Source organism: Polyergus mexicanus, unplaced genomic scaffold, assembly GCF_030449975.1.
Source record: "Polyergus mexicanus isolate NDT 795.1 unplaced genomic scaffold, iyPolMexi1.0 SCAF_2, whole genome shotgun sequence".
NCBI classification, from domain to species: Eukaryota; Metazoa; Arthropoda; class Insecta; order Hymenoptera; family Formicidae; genus Polyergus; species Polyergus mexicanus.
In genome coordinates this window covers 12,317,386-12,335,739 of record NW_027223322.1, presented here as the reverse complement: position 1 = coordinate 12,335,739, position 18,354 = coordinate 12,317,386, and the positions used below count along the sequence as shown (strand labels likewise).

General features: G+C 31.5%; 1 protein-coding gene across 16 annotated transcripts in view; it reads left to right on the top strand.

The window, feature by feature from the left end:
* The first annotated feature begins 1,576 nt into the window (after positions 1-1,576).
* Positions 1,577-18,354, top strand: part of Cac (calcium voltage-gated channel subunit cacophony) — a 144,782-nt gene continuing 128,004 nt past the window's right edge. For 10 of the 16 annotated variants that reach the window (XM_070309082.1, XM_070309064.1, XM_070309073.1 and 7 more), the window contains exon 1: positions 1,578-1,962. The gene's annotated coding sequence lies outside the window, so the exon portion shown is untranslated. Of the gene's footprint in view, positions 1,963-18,354 lie in introns of all 16 variants that reach the window. The other 6 variants (XM_070309046.1, XM_070309037.1, XM_070309055.1 and 3 more) reach the window with 2 other exon arrangements.

The window sequence follows — 18,354 nt, the reverse complement described above, 5'->3', positions numbered from 1 at the left end:
ATAATATTAATATTTATTGTATATTAATATGAATAAAAATCAATTTTGAGTATTAATAATGTATATCAGAACATAATCTTTTTTATCTCGACCGAATTCATGTGACTCATCATGCTATTAGCCGGTAAAGCCCGTATCAGACTACGCATTGAAAATTAAAGATTGAAGATTAAAGATTAGAATTTGACTAATCAGAACAAAAAGAACTGAAATTTCTTTATTCCGATTGGTCAAATTTCAATCTTCAATCTTCAATGCGTAGTCTGATACGGGCTTTATAGAAATAATGAGATTCAGTAACTTTTGTTATCGACGATTTTCGGTATCGTTAACTAGCGACAGCCAATGGCAAGGACAATTCTGGTGAAAAGAGCAATTCTCATTGGCTATCGCTCGCTAATCAACGATAATCGTCGCTAAGTTTAGAGAATGCTGAAATCTGGAATCTATCTGGTTTCTATGTAATGGTTTCTGCGCAGACGCTCGACGCTCAATGCTATCATATGTAATTAATGGTAGCTAAAAGTATACTAACTTTATTCTTTTCAAAAGCGCAATGCGTTGACATTTTTTTCTATAGTTAAGATGCTGTAGTTTTAATTTATTTTATCGTTACATATTTAATCTTAATTCTGGATTAATATAATCACGAGATATTCATTTAGAAATGGTAAAAGCAATTTGTACGTATTACACGGCGGGAAACGACGCGCTTGCGCAGTGACTAGCCCGCGGCAGCGCGTGCTGGCTGCTGATTGGCCAATAAGCATGCACCGACTCGAAGTTCAAGCAGAAGTGTTCGCCGAAGTTAGCGTAATAATCGTGGAACTTTTGGAAGTGCGACGCCGTGTATCCCCGTACAATTATCGCAGGGGTATCTTTAGTTTATTTGACACGCATCCGTGACATTCTTTATCGTAATTTACATTATTTGCCCGTACTTTAGTGCCGACTTTTCGTTCCCGTCTTGTGCGCTTGTTTCTCGCCGAGAGAGAGAGTTATCGATCGCCGACATGTCGATTCAGTGAGTATATGCAACAGTATTGTTTACGATACTAAAAGAGCGATCGTCGACGGACGATTAGTATGGCGACCAGTGTACAAATGTATCTCCGAATTAAGCGGACAGCAGAAAGTAAGTGAACGCGACCTTTCAAAAGATTTGATATATCGAATCGTCGCGACAATATCCTTCGACTTTCCGTCGCGAAACAAAGCATGTCCAGCCTTATTTGAGACGAGTAAAATAATTTTCTTATAATCTTCCAACAATTTCGAAAACATACAATCCAGATTTATAAATAGCTATATGAAATATGTATTTAGTAATATCAAAGAAGTTCAAGATGTATCATAATGGCGATCGAGAAAAATCGCGACGAGTCGCACTTTTAAAAGAAGCGAAGTAACGAACGTATTATGCACGGCGGGAAGCGGCGCATCTGCGCAGTGATCTTTCCGCGGTCAACGGCGCGCCGGCCGCTGATTGGTCGGCGCATGCGCGCTGACTCGAAAATTCAAGCGGGAGTCGCAGTTAGTGTAGCGATCGTGGAGCGCGCTTGAAGGCGCGACGCCGTGTAGCCGCGTAGAATTATCGTAGGTTCTATTCTTTCTTTTTTCACCTGGCGCGCGCGTCCGCGTTCGTTCTTTATAGTTTAAATGCGACGACCGCGACGCGTTCGTGATTATTTGCACGCGCTTTAGACACCCCGTTCGTTTCGTTTTCCCGTTCCCGTCACCGCGCGCTTTACTTCTCGCCGGTCTTCGCGCCGGGAAAGTGCCAATCGCCGACGATGATATGTCGCGACGCGGTCGATTCAGTGGGTATGCAATAGTGTTGATTATGGTGCTGGAGGCGATCATCGACGGGCGATTAGTATGACGACCAGCTGACGGATGTACCTCTGCTCCACCTCCTTCTCACGGCGTCGGCGGGGTTGACGATTGAGCGGACAGTGGAAGGTAAACGTTTATGATCTTTCGAAAGATTTGATATATCGAATATTTTAATTCGCGTTTCTATGATATAAATATTTCAATCAATTATGTGATTTGTATATATCATAATAATGTAGAAACAATTGTGCGTGTACTTCACGCTCGAGGACTCGTAATTATTGTAAGAAAATTCATCAGCTTTTTGATCGATCATACTTTTCTGCTTTCGAAATTATCAAGTTATTAACTAAAAATTTCAGAAGTTTAATTATCAGAATCATTCGAGATTATCTGCTATCGAGATTCATCCTGTTTTATCTGGATCTTTTACATATTATACAATCACATAATTATATATCCCATGAAAGAAAATTTCTTTTGATTTATATTTTTTTTTATGCTCCCTTTATTGAGAGTACCGTAGAACATTTGCTGCTTGCGGAGAAATTCAACTCTTTTTTCCTCGAGCCTATTCTGTCAATTAATCTTCTTTCTCGGAAAGTTTGTTAACGAAAGCGAAATTCTTTCGTTCGGACGATATTGCCTGGGGGAAGAAAACCTGGTAGCTTTTGTCGTGTGTACAACTCATGATGAGAGCTTTCGTGAGAGTTGATTTCGAGATTTGATGCGGGAGCGGAAGAAAAACTTTTTGAAACAAGTGAAAACTCATAAGCTCTTATCATCAGGGAAATAAAAAAAAAAGCTTAATTCGATATTTTGCAAATTGGCACACATTATAAAAAAAAAGATGTTTTATGAATATTTCATCTCAAACTTATATCAAATATTATATTAAATTATTCTGATTATTAACTATAAATTCGTTATGTGCATAATTTAGCTAATATTAGCCAAATTCATTTTTATAATATAATAAATGCGAATCATGTATGTGTGCGTGTGTGTATCTAATATTACAGAATTACAAATCAGGCATTTGGTTAATTATATGGCAAACTATAATCGGCATATTTTGTTTATTCAGCTATTGTTCGCGTTCAAATGATATTACAATACTTGTGTCTGATTCGGCATTAAGAGTTCGTACTTTCTATTTGTTTATAAGCTAGTTATTAATAAAAAATTTTAGAAGTTTAGTTATCAGAATCTTTTTTATGAAACGAAAGACAATTTGCAGAGAAGGCCATCGTAAAATTTTTAATTACACAGCTACGTTAACATATATATGAAAATAACGTATCAATTAAAATTATTCAATCAAATAGTTAGTAAGAATTTTGGCTAGATTATAAAATATTTTTTTGTGTACCTATTTTTTCAAAAAAATATAGAATTAACTTTAATCTCGTATAAATCATACGACAATTTTTTTTCTCTCTTTTTCCTTTTCTTGAAATATTATTTTAGAATTTTTAATAAATTTTTTAAAGTTTATTACTTTTTATCGAACTTTTTATTAAAAAGATTATTCCTAGATGTTTATATAATTATTTGGATATTTATTATATTTGAATATATGATACATATTTACATAAAAATTTTTTATTTAACATTCTTTTTCATGAAAATATCTGATTTTTACGTTTAAAAAATAGCAAGAGAATATAACAAAATTACGATAGATATATGTAACATCAAAAACCAATTTTGATATTAATATTTCTGAAGTCGTATTCAGTATCGGTTGTAAAATATTGAAAATTTAAATACCGAACGACGATAATATCCGTGAAAAATATGTATTGATGTGAATATTCATACAAGAGAATAAACACGTTTCAAATTGCCAAAGACACGGAATTAACTTGTTTTGAATATTTTTAATAAAGATTTGTTATTTTGAAGGTAGACAAATTCTATAGAGCGGATATCGTAAATTCAAATGTCGATCTTTCTTCACGACGGATTTTGTATTGGTACGATTAAAGTATTTTAATCCAGAAAATATTGCGTTGCTTGTTATCAACAGGTAAGTGTTGCGCATTAATTATTAATAAATTTAATATAATAAATCTTCCTAATTTCTGCTAATTATCTTCGTCTTTATCCTTTTACCTAAAAAAAAGATACGAAAGAGGATGAAAATGTAAAGAAAAAAATTTGCCATGACTTTTGTTATGTCATGTGCAAGCTCGATTTGCCGTTGTATCGACTGATATTTACAACAAAATAGGTCTTCCGACATCTGACGATTATCCGCGATTACGTCCTTCTATTCGTTACATGGTTTCATCGAGTCACTCACGCATTGAGAGAATCTCGGACCGTTGGTTTTCAATACAGACGTGTCATTATTATTCTCTTTGTTCGATCCATCATATCGAAGTACGAGTAAATAGCATTGACACGCGATATTTACGGGAAAAGTTCGGTTGTCCAAATGAATTTAAAATATTTTAAAGTTCTCGCAAATATAGGATACACATCTAAAACGTTCAAATATTTTTTATATGACGTATAAAATAAAATATTAAAAGAGATATTAAAATTAATACTTCCACAGGAAAGTATCAATTTAAAAAGTTAAAAGATTTTAAATTAAAATTATTAAATTATTAAGACTTATATAAAATTTATTAAAAAATTCAATACACTTAATTTCTTGCTGACCCATAATCAGAAAACTCTTTGCTCGTTCGTGTTTCTAAAAAAAGATTTTTAAGTTTCTGCCTTAAGAATACGGCACTAAAGCTTAGAGTCGTTTCCCTGATTTGAATCTCTCCGCTTCCTACGACCTAGAACTTTTAATATGCGCGTATACAATTTCTCTTCATCAACCACGTAACTCTAAAAGCATGCCACCGTACGCAGATCTTTACATCCGTAGATGGTGATTTCATCGTCGATCCGGTGTCCACCGGATGATCGTATCTCGACGCGCGCAAGGCGAATCTTAAATCACGCGATAGCGACAACGGGGTACGCCATAGATACGACCGGAATAGATCATTCCCGTGGCCTCGATGAGGGTTAAGAGGTTCCTTTAAAAAGAGAACGTGATATTTTATATAGGGTAAAAATACCTTAAAATATGGACCCCCATTTGAAATGGAATTTTTTTATTAGATAATTAAATCGTACATATTAAAATTATAGAAATTATGGATATAAAATTAAATTATAAATGAGTTTTATTTGATTTATATGTGACGGTTAATTTGATTTTATATTTAAAACTCCTATATATGTATATGATATGACAGAATGTTTATAATATGTTTATATTAGCGTTTGTATTAAATGTGTGATTGTAATATAGATTATATACATATATATACATATATATATAATGATAATAATAATGATCTATATTATAATCGCATAATTATTATAAACGTAATATAAACGCTATGCTATTTTATGCGCTATACTGTTTATATGCTATAATATTATAATAATATTATCTTCATGTCATGGCGAAATAAAAATTGGGAATTCAATTTGTATTAAGCGATAAAAGCCACGTATCGTTACACAGACACGTAAAAATAGCTCGATGTAAATAATATATTGCATATTATACATATTTGTGTATGATTCGCATTGACGATTAAAACGATTAGTTAACACGCGCGTGTATTCTTGCTAAGCAACATGAATTAAACTGCATTCCGATGGCGTGTCTCGCGATTTTTGCATATCTTTCCCTCTTTGTATACTCGATACACATCGTGCATATACGGCACCTATATACGTACATATATAAATATGTATGCATGCAGCGATGTTTTCACGAGCGGCTGATCATGCCCCATTCGCTTTTCCCCATTTTCCCGGTTTTTCCGATCGCTTTACATAAAACATAGTGTTTGAATACGCATCGCGCGCGCAAGGATGACAGCGATAAATCATCACTCATCGGATAGACGTCTTTAAAATTAGTATTCTATTTTTAGAATTTCGATATAATTGATAGAGTGCCAATAAGAAACTTTTAAATTGTATAATGTGTTTTAGACAAAATTTTGCAATTCAATATTATATATATATATATATACACATACTCATATATGTGCGTGTGTGTATGTGTTAGTTTTACATATATATATAATATGATATATGGTAATAATTTTTTGAAATCGTAAAAGACTAAAATATTTCTGTAATAAATTATTTCATAACAAGTAAAAATTGTACGTTAAATGAATGATTTCATCATTAATGTTCATTGATTATTTCCGCGCATAAATAATTAATTATATTTGAAGATCTTGAAGATGCTTGAAATTGTTCTTTAGAAAATTATTAAGCCCTAATTTCTCATTCTATAAATAATTTCGATCTAAAAAAAGTCGAAAAACTAATTTCTCATAAGATTATCCGTATACGTACATCTGCAATTACGTAATCATTTTATCGTATTTCAATTTTACATTATTGATAGGAAAAGAGAAAGAACGTAGTACTTTGGCACTTACCCATGTTTGTTTAACAAGGCGGTAACAAGTAACTTTGTAAAGGCAGGAATGCCACATTGACGCGTACATGATGGTTACAGGCCTAACGTACATCGCGATCAATCCTTTGATGTAGGAAACTGTGCTTTACGTAACAGTGAAATTAGCGAATGTAGGCAACTGGATTTACGAGAGGCTGTGGTTCGAAATATTACATTCTCTGTTCGTTGCTGCCGCCAATTTATCGATCAAATTATCCTTTAGATTAGATCGATGGACATTAACGCTTGGATAACGCAAAAGCACGAAATGTTATGTTTAATCACATATATAAAACTAAGTTCGCCTAATATTTTTTTATATACATATTTATTTCACAAAATTTATTTCTCAAATATTTAAGAATATAAGAATTTAATCATTTTTCTATATTTCCACTATTTCACATAATATTGTAAACAAAATTTTAAATGTGTTACACACATAAAATTAAAATTAAATAATAATAGCGGAGGTATAATGAATAAAATATGTGTAACACATTAATTAATTATATAATGTGTTTATGATCTCTTCGCACACATTATATATTTATATTAATTAATATTAATATTAATTTAATATTAATATTAATATTTGATACTGATGAAACATGATTATATATATATAAATATGGAGTGCTTATAAAATAAAGAATTCTCTAAGATAATTGTTTCAATCATGATAAACGTAAATATCCTCGTAAATAAACATTATCTATTTTTTTTTTATATCTTGTCTCTCTAGAAAGAAAGGACAATTATCGATTTTACCAACTTTTATTTTATAGAAGATAGTCGACTCTGACAATAACTTTGTTTGAAAAAGTTCCACGAAGATAATTAGAAATTATTCTTTGCTTCTCATTACAAGTAAGGTATAGAGGGAAATTCTGGAGACATATGATGCTGTGTTTTTCTCGATATTGACACATGGACACTTACAAGCGTGTGCGCGCGCGAGAGAAAGGAACTTGCCCTAAAGGGCTTAAACCTAAATTGGATTTCCAGACAATTATAATTTATTCGATTTACTCGATTCTGCGATACTGGAATACTAATTAGTGTCTCGGTCGCTTTGTTTAGAGAGTAGCATTCTGAATTTATCTCGGAAGCATTTCGGAAACCGCGTTGCGACAGAGACGAGTCTAATAATCCTGGAAATCGACATTGAATCGCGCTCAGCAATGTTGCTGATACACCATCGCTTCATTGCTTATGAATAATATACCATTTCATAGATTTATCACACTAGAACAACACAGACGCGCGCTTTTATTTATAGACATTTTTCAATTTTTTAAACTTTTCTTTCCTAACTTTAACTTTTTCTTTCACAAATTGTCAAACTGTCAAAATTCGCATGATTTGACAGTTGCAAATAACACGAATGAGGCAAGTCGCAGCGCAAAAGCGAGACAGCCAATCAGCATCGCGGAAAAGAGGCTTCAACGTTTCGATATATTCGAATTCGAGGTTTCATGTCTTTTTTCGAAAGGGACTAGAACAATACAACGCGCGCCTCGTTTTATTCTTTTTCGTTAAACATTCTTAACAATGTATACACAAAATAACTGTCAAAATATACAACGACAACCATTCACGAAGTAAGCGCAACGACAGAACCAATCAGCATCGCGGAAAAGCGACAACAATACACTTCGAGACTTTCGAGTATCGATTTTATATGCCTTTTTTAGGTAAGGATTATATGCGTTGAACGTTGCAAATAATTTACCTGCTGTTGCATATATTTTAAATAACGTTGACAAAGAAAATGAAATTAGCATTTTTATTTTAACCCTTTCGAGTATATATTTGCAACTCGCTCCTGTTGCATCTGACCCGGTCTCACACTGATGCTCCCTTATATGCAAAACGCGTGCGCAAGGTGGCCAATAGATTTTCGTTGCATCATGAAGCAATATCTGTTCAAATTACCACAACATTAATGATGTTCCGTGCTATCATGAATGAAAAAGCATCGCTTTGAAATTTTCATCGCTTTTATCAGTGTTTTCTATACATAACTTTATTAAATTGAAATGTATTAAGTAAGGATTTTTCTCAATCAAAATTTATATAGCGATACAGCTTTTGAGGTATCGTAAATATTTAATATCAAATATTTTTAAACAAATCTTTTAAAATATTTTCTTCGAGTATATTTATATGGATATTATACAGATAATATTTTTTTAACTTGCTTTGCAAAATAATGTTGATATTATATATATTCAATCATGTTTCGAAAAATTCTGCTATGTTCCAAGATTATTGTTGAAGAAATATTGATTTCAAGTCGATCGTTTTTTGGCACAATGTACAATACGCGAGTTTAAAACTACGTACACATTCGTGCCACGTCACGAGCGACGACGGCTTTGATAAAAATCGGAAACGAAATTCGCGTCAAAAGTGCGACATCGCTTTCATTTCACGCTCGTTGCCGTGGGGAATGCGCGAAATTGCGAGAGAACTTTCTCTGTACGTTTAATGAAATGGCGCAAATAAAATATTTGGGAAACAAAAATATTGTCCCGAGGCGGCGATAGGCTCGATTATATCGGCATTCACGTTTCTTCTATGCGCCGGTGGCGGATCGGTTTGAATTTTTGCCGAATTTCACCATGGAACAAAGCCAGAACAGCCATCAATAGCAATTTATATGAACTCATGACTTTGCGAACGGTTTATAGAAGACGTGTCTGTTGATAATGAAAACGCAAATGAGAATTGAGAACACGGTGACGTTTATTTAAGATGCAGGTGCGAGAAAGAACGCAATATGTATTCATTTGAAAATGCGATTCTTAGTATGAATCCGAAAAATAAATACAGCACAGTTGATAACATAAAGTAAGATAATATAAAATAAGTGACTAGTATATAGCCATTTTCCTCTGTTTGAATAAATTGGAAATGGTATAGAGATATTTTGTGTTTTGGTATTTTTGCGTAATATAGTTGCTTCTTACATTAAAACTTTTCATAAATTAACAGCTATATCAATCAATATTACTATGATAATTATATATAAAATATAGCAATTTTGTCTGTATAATTTTACATCAGAATGTAAGCGATTATTTTATTTTATATTTATTTTACTCTATTTTATATTTTACGTGTATATTCTCTCTCTCTCTCTCTCTCTTTCTCTTTCTCGCGGGACAAAGCATTCCAAATTATAAAAAAATAGAGTTACACCATTGTATTTCACTCTTTCTATACGTTTTCGCTCTTTCTATACTAGAATATCTAGACCTCCGTTTTTCCCTCTGGCGTCAGGGGATTAACCCGTTACCTCCCCTAGGTCGAGGTTTTCCTGTCAGCAAAATTTATTATGATCAAATTACTTTTACGTAATAGAAATAAAATTTTGAAGCGATCAATCGTCATGTTAAAAAACGATCAGCAAAAATTTCAAGATAGAACTAAAAGTGCGATTGTGTTTGTGATATATTATACAATATAAACTTAAAAAGATCAATTTTTCTTTATGTAAAATCTCTCTTAAATTTGTAAAATCTTTCTACTTTCTCTCTCACTAGCTTTAAATATTCTTTTTATGTTCTCTCCCTCTTCCTTTCAAACATTTTAAATATTTTAAATTCTTTATAAATTTATACATATACAATATACATGAATGGTATCCTCAATTCTAATTAACCCTAATCCTAGGGATTTCAATCCTAGCTTATGCAATGACGCACGAACGGTCGTCGCGATAATACCACGTGGAAATGGATCTTTGTTCATGCGAGAATAATGTTTCGCGAGGTGCGTCAGGTGTCCATGCCCGTGGGAGAACCTGTGGCACATGAAAGGTCGGTCGACTAAACTGAGGGGTAAGGACGAGGGTGAAGGGAACGGGGTGGTTAGCCGCCGGCGGCGGGCTCGATGATGCAGCCTAGGCGGCGGAGAGACGGTAAGATAGGGGGAGAGAGAGAGAGCAGGGGTGGCTATATATAGCAACGCGCCCCGGGCATCGATCGTCGGACCTGGGAGTCCGGATTTGGCACTTGTTCTGCGCCTCAGCTCGCGATCCGCGCGAGAGTACTTCCGGTGTTCCGCATTCTCGCGTTCTCGCGAGATTTAAAACATCATGTAGCTTTACGAGGCAGCGTTGATTTTTTTTTATATAATTTTATTTATTTATTTATTTATTTATTATATATATAAATATATATATATATATATATATATATATATATATTTATAGTTTTATAGTTTTGTATATTATATATTATTATTTTATATTAGATAGCTTATATATATATATATATATATATATATATATATATATATATATATATATCTTTCTCTCTTTCAATAATATAAATATAAGTAAAAAATATCTTAATTGCAAAACTAACTTTTTAAGAGAATTATTTTTGTTTATAAATCTGAAATTGTATAAATAAAAAATTACAATTACTAATAAAATAGCATTGGAAATATAATAAAAATATTTTTAGAAATACATACACAGAATTACAATATTTTTATCGACGGCATTGTTTTAAAATTATATGAAATTCTATTGCTATATATTTTTTTTGTTGTTGCAATTTTATGATTCTCAACGATAAATATCTTGGCAACTTTCGCCGAATAGAATAAAAACGACAGATTTACAAGTACGCGGTTAAGTAGTAACAATCCGTAACTGGTCAGACGCGATGGCTGGATTGAAACTTTTTGAGCTCGCGATGCTCTTGATATCGAATGCGAGGCAATTTTATCCTAATTTAGTGTATCCTTTGTATCACAAAGGTATCAAAATCCTTTGTATCTCAATGCTCGCCTAAAAGATCGCATAAGTTAATTAAAATGGCGTATCCCTTTTATGAATTGCATTCTTTTCTTGTGTGTAATATTAAAAATAGCTTCCATTAAAATGTTTTTATTCAATATAAATGAATAATACATTTACGCATATGAATGATTATTGATTATTACATTTAACGTGGTAATAAAATATTTTGTTCAAATATATTTTTTAATATATTGTTGCAAAAAAAGTGATATTGAAAGCACGGCAAAGCAAATAAATGCTAGTAAGTTTATACAAATATCATGAAATAACTGGTAAGCAGCGTAGCGCAATTTTATCCAGATTTTCTATTTTCCGTACGTGACAAACTCTACCTTTGCAGTCACGTGCCGTTTATTAAAATTCCATCTGAACACCTTTGTGTAGCTTTTTGAAATATTATCAAACGCTTTACTAGATAAGTAACTTAAAATTTTCAAAATGATTACAAAGCTTCATTGCAAGATATTTTGATTTTATATTCAGATATCTCTGAATAATTTTAATTTAATCAATTCTCTCTTTTTATTATATCGTTGTGCTATGATTTTTGAATAATTCGTATATAATTTTGTGTGGGTGTGTGTGAAGAATATTTCATTAATAAAATATTGAAACATTTGTTTGGTTTATATCATATGAATACTCTTTGTGTTTTCCGAATATTTAGCATTGAATTAAAATATTATTTATTAATTTTGCTTAAGGATTATTTATGTTTAATAATCCTTATAACGCAGATATATATATATATATATATATATATATGTGTGTGTGTGTGTGTGTGTGTGTGTGTGTGTGTGTGTATATACATATATATGCGACTTGTTAGCTCTGAAATATTTATTGCAATTAGAGAATGTACTATATCAATCGCGTGCTTTTATTTATCTGTTTTTAAATATTTAATATGATTCAACTAAATTTTTTTCAATTTAATTGAATATATTGTATTTACAGATTTTAAATATTTTTACAACAGTTTTAACATGCATTTATAACAAATGTTTTCTTAATTCAATTAAAATATTGATTAATCTTGTTATAAAAATTGATATTAATTTAAACAGCATACATAAAAGATTTTTAAATTCGTGAAAGAGTCTCTCTCTACGTGAAGCATGTGCACTAATTTATATTTATATAAGTATTGATTTCAATTAATTTGTTCACGTTTATGCTTTTCTATACTCACGTCACGTATACTATCATGTGAAGAAATAAAAATTGCGAGAGAATCTTGCAGGTTATATCGTGTAATTCAATCGGGAAAAGTAGCACAATACAGATTGCCACCGGCAATTGAGTTTTCCCGCGAGTCCCGCACCCGCGACTTGTTGCATTTGTGAGAAATATAGTCGCACTCGTATACATCTGTTGCATGAATCACAAATTAATATTATTACAATTATATTGTTATTGTATATGTAGAATAAGAAAAAAACACATACATAATTATGCATCACGCATAATTTTTTTAATGTAATAATATATTGTTTAATTTGAAAATAATATAAAAATTAACAATATAATACCAGGATTAATAGGCTATTAGTTAGTTTATTTAATTTATCATTGAATAAGCAAAAATTAATTCTAATATTGTTACGAAAGAAAGAGTAATAAAGCTTCGTCAAGACAGTTTGTCGCAGTACTGTTTGCTATGTTCATTATTGCGGTCACAGCTATACTGCTTGTATGTACAGCCATAATTAGTAAGAACATGTCGCTGCTTTTGATCGGGAAACCGCCTGGAAGCATCGAAGCTTTTAGTATACACATACATATACACAAACGCACGTACCCGCATACTCCATTTTGACTCCATCAAGCTCGATGAATTTAGATGCAGATATTTCAGTGAGGCACAAAGCCGTATCTTACGTACTTAAAAACAAAATATAGAATGTATTTAAAACATTTCAAAATCTGGATCTCGGTCTGCTTATTTTCAATAAAAAGCTTTCACTCTTTGAACCAAATGTAAAATGAATAAAAATAACGTCGTATCATTTTTTCATCGTATCTATATATGATCTACTCTATTATGATTGAGAAATTTTGATATGAATGTTGATAGTTTTAAAGAAAATTGTCATTTTGCATATTTATTTGTGTGTTAAGAAAGCATATGAAAAAGCACTATAAGATACAAAATATTTTATCGTGTCTAATTATTGTACATTTATTTTTTTGCGTTGTTACTTAATTTGATAGACTTTTTTGAGAAAAGAAGTAGAAGGGAATACAGAATAATCTTTCTCGTCTCTATAATTGAAAACATTTTAAACACAATTTTACAATTTTAGAGAAAATCTATGTTGGTTTTTAAATATATCAAAATTTTTTTATTTTTCCTCACATTATTATATCAAATTATTGTTGCACACAAATATTATGAATATATAGCCATTATTATAACTATATACAACATTGTGTGTAAACTATAATATGTAAAGAAGGTAAGCTAACATTCGATTAGTGAATTAACGAGTCAAATGCCAATTTTCGAAAGGCAAGAGAATTACGTTATAATTCTCGCTTAAATGTTATTCAAAGGTTCATTCTCTCAACCTCTTTTGTCTTTCTTAAGGAAGCGAATCGGAAGCGAATCTTTTGTCGCAATGAACCTTCTCTATCGTCAGGAGCATTCCGCTTTAAGTTTACGAAAAGAAGAGGGAAGCAAAAATTATTTATTAATATTACTATATTTATAAGATAATAATGGAATATAATTTTATTTCTAGAGAATGTGATTTTTTAAATTAATATTACATATTTTTATTAATATTATTTAATATTGCCTATAAAATTGAGATTATTAATTTTGAGGAGAGAAAAAATGAAATTTTTTTTATATTATTAGATTTAGGATTCTTTGAGTTAATCTTTTTATTTTATAAGATTTAGCATCTTGAGTTGAAACTATTATATCGTTTGTTGTGAATTATGAATTTGCGTTGTATTTTTCGAGATAGATTTTCAAGACACATTACACATGCGTTATCGGCGAATTGATTCAACTGTAAGATGTCATGGAATCGCGAAATTGTATAGTCTTTAAAATTAAGTTATCTCAATACACTTTGTGTTATTTGCATATGTAGATAAGAATTTGGTACACATATATATAGTCGTACGGAAGTCCGTGAGTCAGGTTTCTGTGTTAAGAAGATTGCGGTTGCGGTGTCTTAATTAATTAAATTAACTCGCACGACTAAAGCTCTAACGAGGTCGCGTTTCTTCGTTGCCATGATACATTGCAATTATCTACATTGTGGAAAGTTTAACCGTATACTCAAATTTTATTTCTATACAAGCAGCTGCCGTCTACATGTACGTAGTTATGCGCATAAGGCAGAGTGCATTATTTTGAACGTTTATTTTAAACTAAATATATCATTATAAACTACTAATAAAAAACATTATTTTAAAATTATTTAAAGTCAATATTAAATTAATCAGAAAGGTAATATTTTTTTTATGATCTCAAAGATAAAATTTAGAAAATAATTAAACGTTACTGTTTATGGTAATTTTGCAGTTAATTTAATATCGCGTGCATCAATTTAGAATATTGCTGTTAAATTGCACTCAGAGTACCTTAGTCTTCTTTATCAGATTGTCACACACACTATCAGTGAATAAATTATATTTCTCCCACAGGAAGGGCATTTTATATATATTTACAATTATATTTTGGACGGTTATAGAGCGCGATTTAATTGATTTAGCCACGTAATAATTTTGCTGAATTCATGAAGTAGATGTGAACGCTCTTCATCCTTTGTGCGAAACTGTATACATTTTCTGCACGAAGGGACAATATCCTGATCTTTGTAGATCGTACAACATTACCCGTCTCGTTCGGTCTCATCGCATGTTTGATAAAGTGGCCACCGCAATCTCCGCAAGCCTAAAAGCACGTGTCATGCACGCTTTGTGCGGCAGAAATGATTGTAACGGTTCTCTGACAATGAGTATCGTCAAGGGACTTTAGTAAAGAAATTATCAGACAATTAATCTCGCCATTTCTGATTTCTGTTTTATATGTCGCCGTGCCCGTTATACCGACAAAACGTGAATCACAGCATCAAAATGAAACAATTTGCATTTAAATAACGCACCGGCGCAGAAGCGAATCGATCGCGAGCTTCAGAAAGGGACGTATGTATGTCTACATAAATTTGAAAAATTAAATTCTTTGTGGCATAGCGGTTACGAGTTGAAATTACACTTTCACGAATATTTCATGACCATACATTTGAATTAAAAATAAAAAAAGATCTTCGTAAAAGGCTCACATAAATTAGTAAACTTTCAAAGAAAATAAATGGATATCATATAAAATTTGATTAGTTAAAAACTATAATGGATATAATTCGAAAAATAAATTAACAATTAATCGATTATATTATAAAAGATAATTATACGAATTATTCACGGAAATATTTTGTGCACCTCATATATGTATAACATATATATAACATCGGCTCTCTATTCTTTTTTTCTTTTCTTTACTGGAGTAATAGTGTAATGTTGTAATGTCTTAAGGAGGTAAATGCGTTACGAGCGTCCTTTCGAAGAGGAAAATTCAATAGAAATATCCTGTTTCTCCCGGAGGGCCTGATCGGTGCTTGTTACTGTTCTCGGGGCGATTTTTCGGACGGATAAAAGTCGAGATTGTAGTTTGAAATGACGACAGGATTATATATATGATACCGCGTTGCTTTTGAGAGTACTTTTTATTATCGATAATGCCGCCTTGGTGTGTGTTGCTTATCAGAACTCTATTGGCGATCAATATTTTATCAGGAGGCTTGCAAATCCAAGTACAGTCCCAATTATAATTTTACATTAACGTCAATGCCATTCGCAAGTAGTTACGCCAATATAATATGGGGCTAAATATTAATTTTTGTTTCGTAAATGTAGATTATTATAATTAATACTCTTTGTAATAGAAAATTTGTTCTGTATCTCGTAAAGCGGGAATACTTTGACTTTAATAAAAAAAGTAAGCGCTAATTTTTACTAACATACATCTTAAATAAATAATAGTATTTTATATTAGTATTAATGCACTCGTAGAAGAGGAAATAACGCACTAATATAATGCTAGTCGACGATAAAAATACATCATTTAGATAAAAAAGAATTTAAAGTTTTTTTTTTATATCGGATTTATGCCACAAATCTCAATAAAAGGTAGAATTTTATCACTTTATTTTACGCTGAATCCGCGATAAAAATATTCGTCTTGATTAAATGGTAGTTAACATTGATTTGCACGATGCAAAAACAGACTCTGGTATTCTTTGGGGATATATCCGCAGGAGTTGAAAGATAATTGCTATCGATTTTCTTGATTATATTGTATGCAATCTTGTGATGACTTGGGATGCAGGATCCACCTGTTGCTAGGTGCAGGACTGTTGGCTTGTTGTCCTTGTGCTTTATATCGCATGTACTGAGATCATTGCGAATGAGGCAACCGAAAGGAACAGATTTGTAGAAGAAAATTTGAATATCAAAATTTTTAAATTATTAATAAATAATTGATAAATTGTACATATACTTAGAAAAGAGAATATATTACAAGCTGAAACTCATTGCATTTTACAGAATTGCGATAGAGCACAAAATATGTGTGCAACCATAAATAAAAAAAAAAAAAAATTTTTTTAAATTATAAACATTTTATTTATTTATATTGAAAAAAAATTTAGGTTTCTATTGTGTTTTTTGCAATTTCTTTCTATTTCTAGCACGTATTACTAATCATTTGTTTATTTGAAATAGAAAAAAAAGAATAGATTTGATGTATAATTTGTATAGTTCTCTCTCTCTCTCTCTCTGTTTTTGTCTCTCTCTCTCTCTTACTTTCTCTTTATGCAGACAAAACATTTACCTTTTTAAATTTTTATTTGCATTTTGGGAAAATAAAAAGAAAGAAAAAAAGGAAAACAGGATAGTGAAACATATTTTTATATTTTTTAGCATATTTTAAATATTTTTAATCATTTGATGATAAATATAGTACATAATCTGGAGTTCTCGGAATCATGCAAATCTCCGTTAACGAGATTTCATAATGATATCGTCTTAATGAGGATTTGCTCAAACGAATCCTATAGTACCGCGTCCATGAAATGCGAAACGTCATTAAGATAAAGCGATTTCGTCACGAAGTGGCAAATATTTTTTGTACTTTGATTGATAATAATATTAATTATTCTCTGTGTGTATTTTGTGTGTGTCAAGTTATTTTTAAATTATTTGTATATTTCCATATCCATTTTTGTTCTATTGATGTTTAAAATTATTTATAATTATTTATAACGTGACAATACATGTATAATGGGAGGTAACAGAGAGAAAAAGAGAGCGAGAGAGAGAGCAGTTATTTTTATAGATATTTTCAAAATAAAATTTGTGAGAATAAACGATTTTACACATTATTACTTTAGAGTGGCAGAAATGGCGTTGGCTGCTACACGGAAAAAAAAATTTTCGCTACCATAGCTAATCATGATTTGCAAAATAAATTTCTTAACTGCAGCAAAACGGTTTGCTGTTGCACCTAATAAATAGGTGTCGCAGCTAAGATGTTCGCTGTCTATATATTACGATTGAAATCTAAGTTACCACGCGCAATTTTTAGCTATGGCAGCTAATTTTTTTTTTTTTCCGTGTAGATATCGAGCCATTAACTCTATATATATTCACGATTTCTATCTCTATAACACAATCACAATTACGTAGTCTTATCATCTTCTTTCATCTACGACGCAATCTAGCTATGAAAACTTTTCCCGATACACTTTCTATGACTTGCGTAATTACATGAAGTATCGCACCTTTCTCGATTGTTTCGATAACTGTTAATTTCTGCAAGTCGCCGCCTTGCTCGTAAAATTTCTGACGAGTTCTTTTTACCGCGCGAATATCCTGACGTTAATTGCAAGCTTTTGCATGCGATAAGAGGCAAATAGGGCGAGACCAAGACGACTTTAGGGCTCTTATATACGTAAAACGGACACTCACACGCCACGTTCGTTCAGGATGTATCGTATCTTTAATTATCTAAAAACTGTAAAAGACCGCTGGTCTTATGAAGATTTGCGTAATTCGAAACATTTGCTGTACACTGACAGTGCATTCGCGTTATTGGTTAAATATTATTTAATTAAAAATTTAT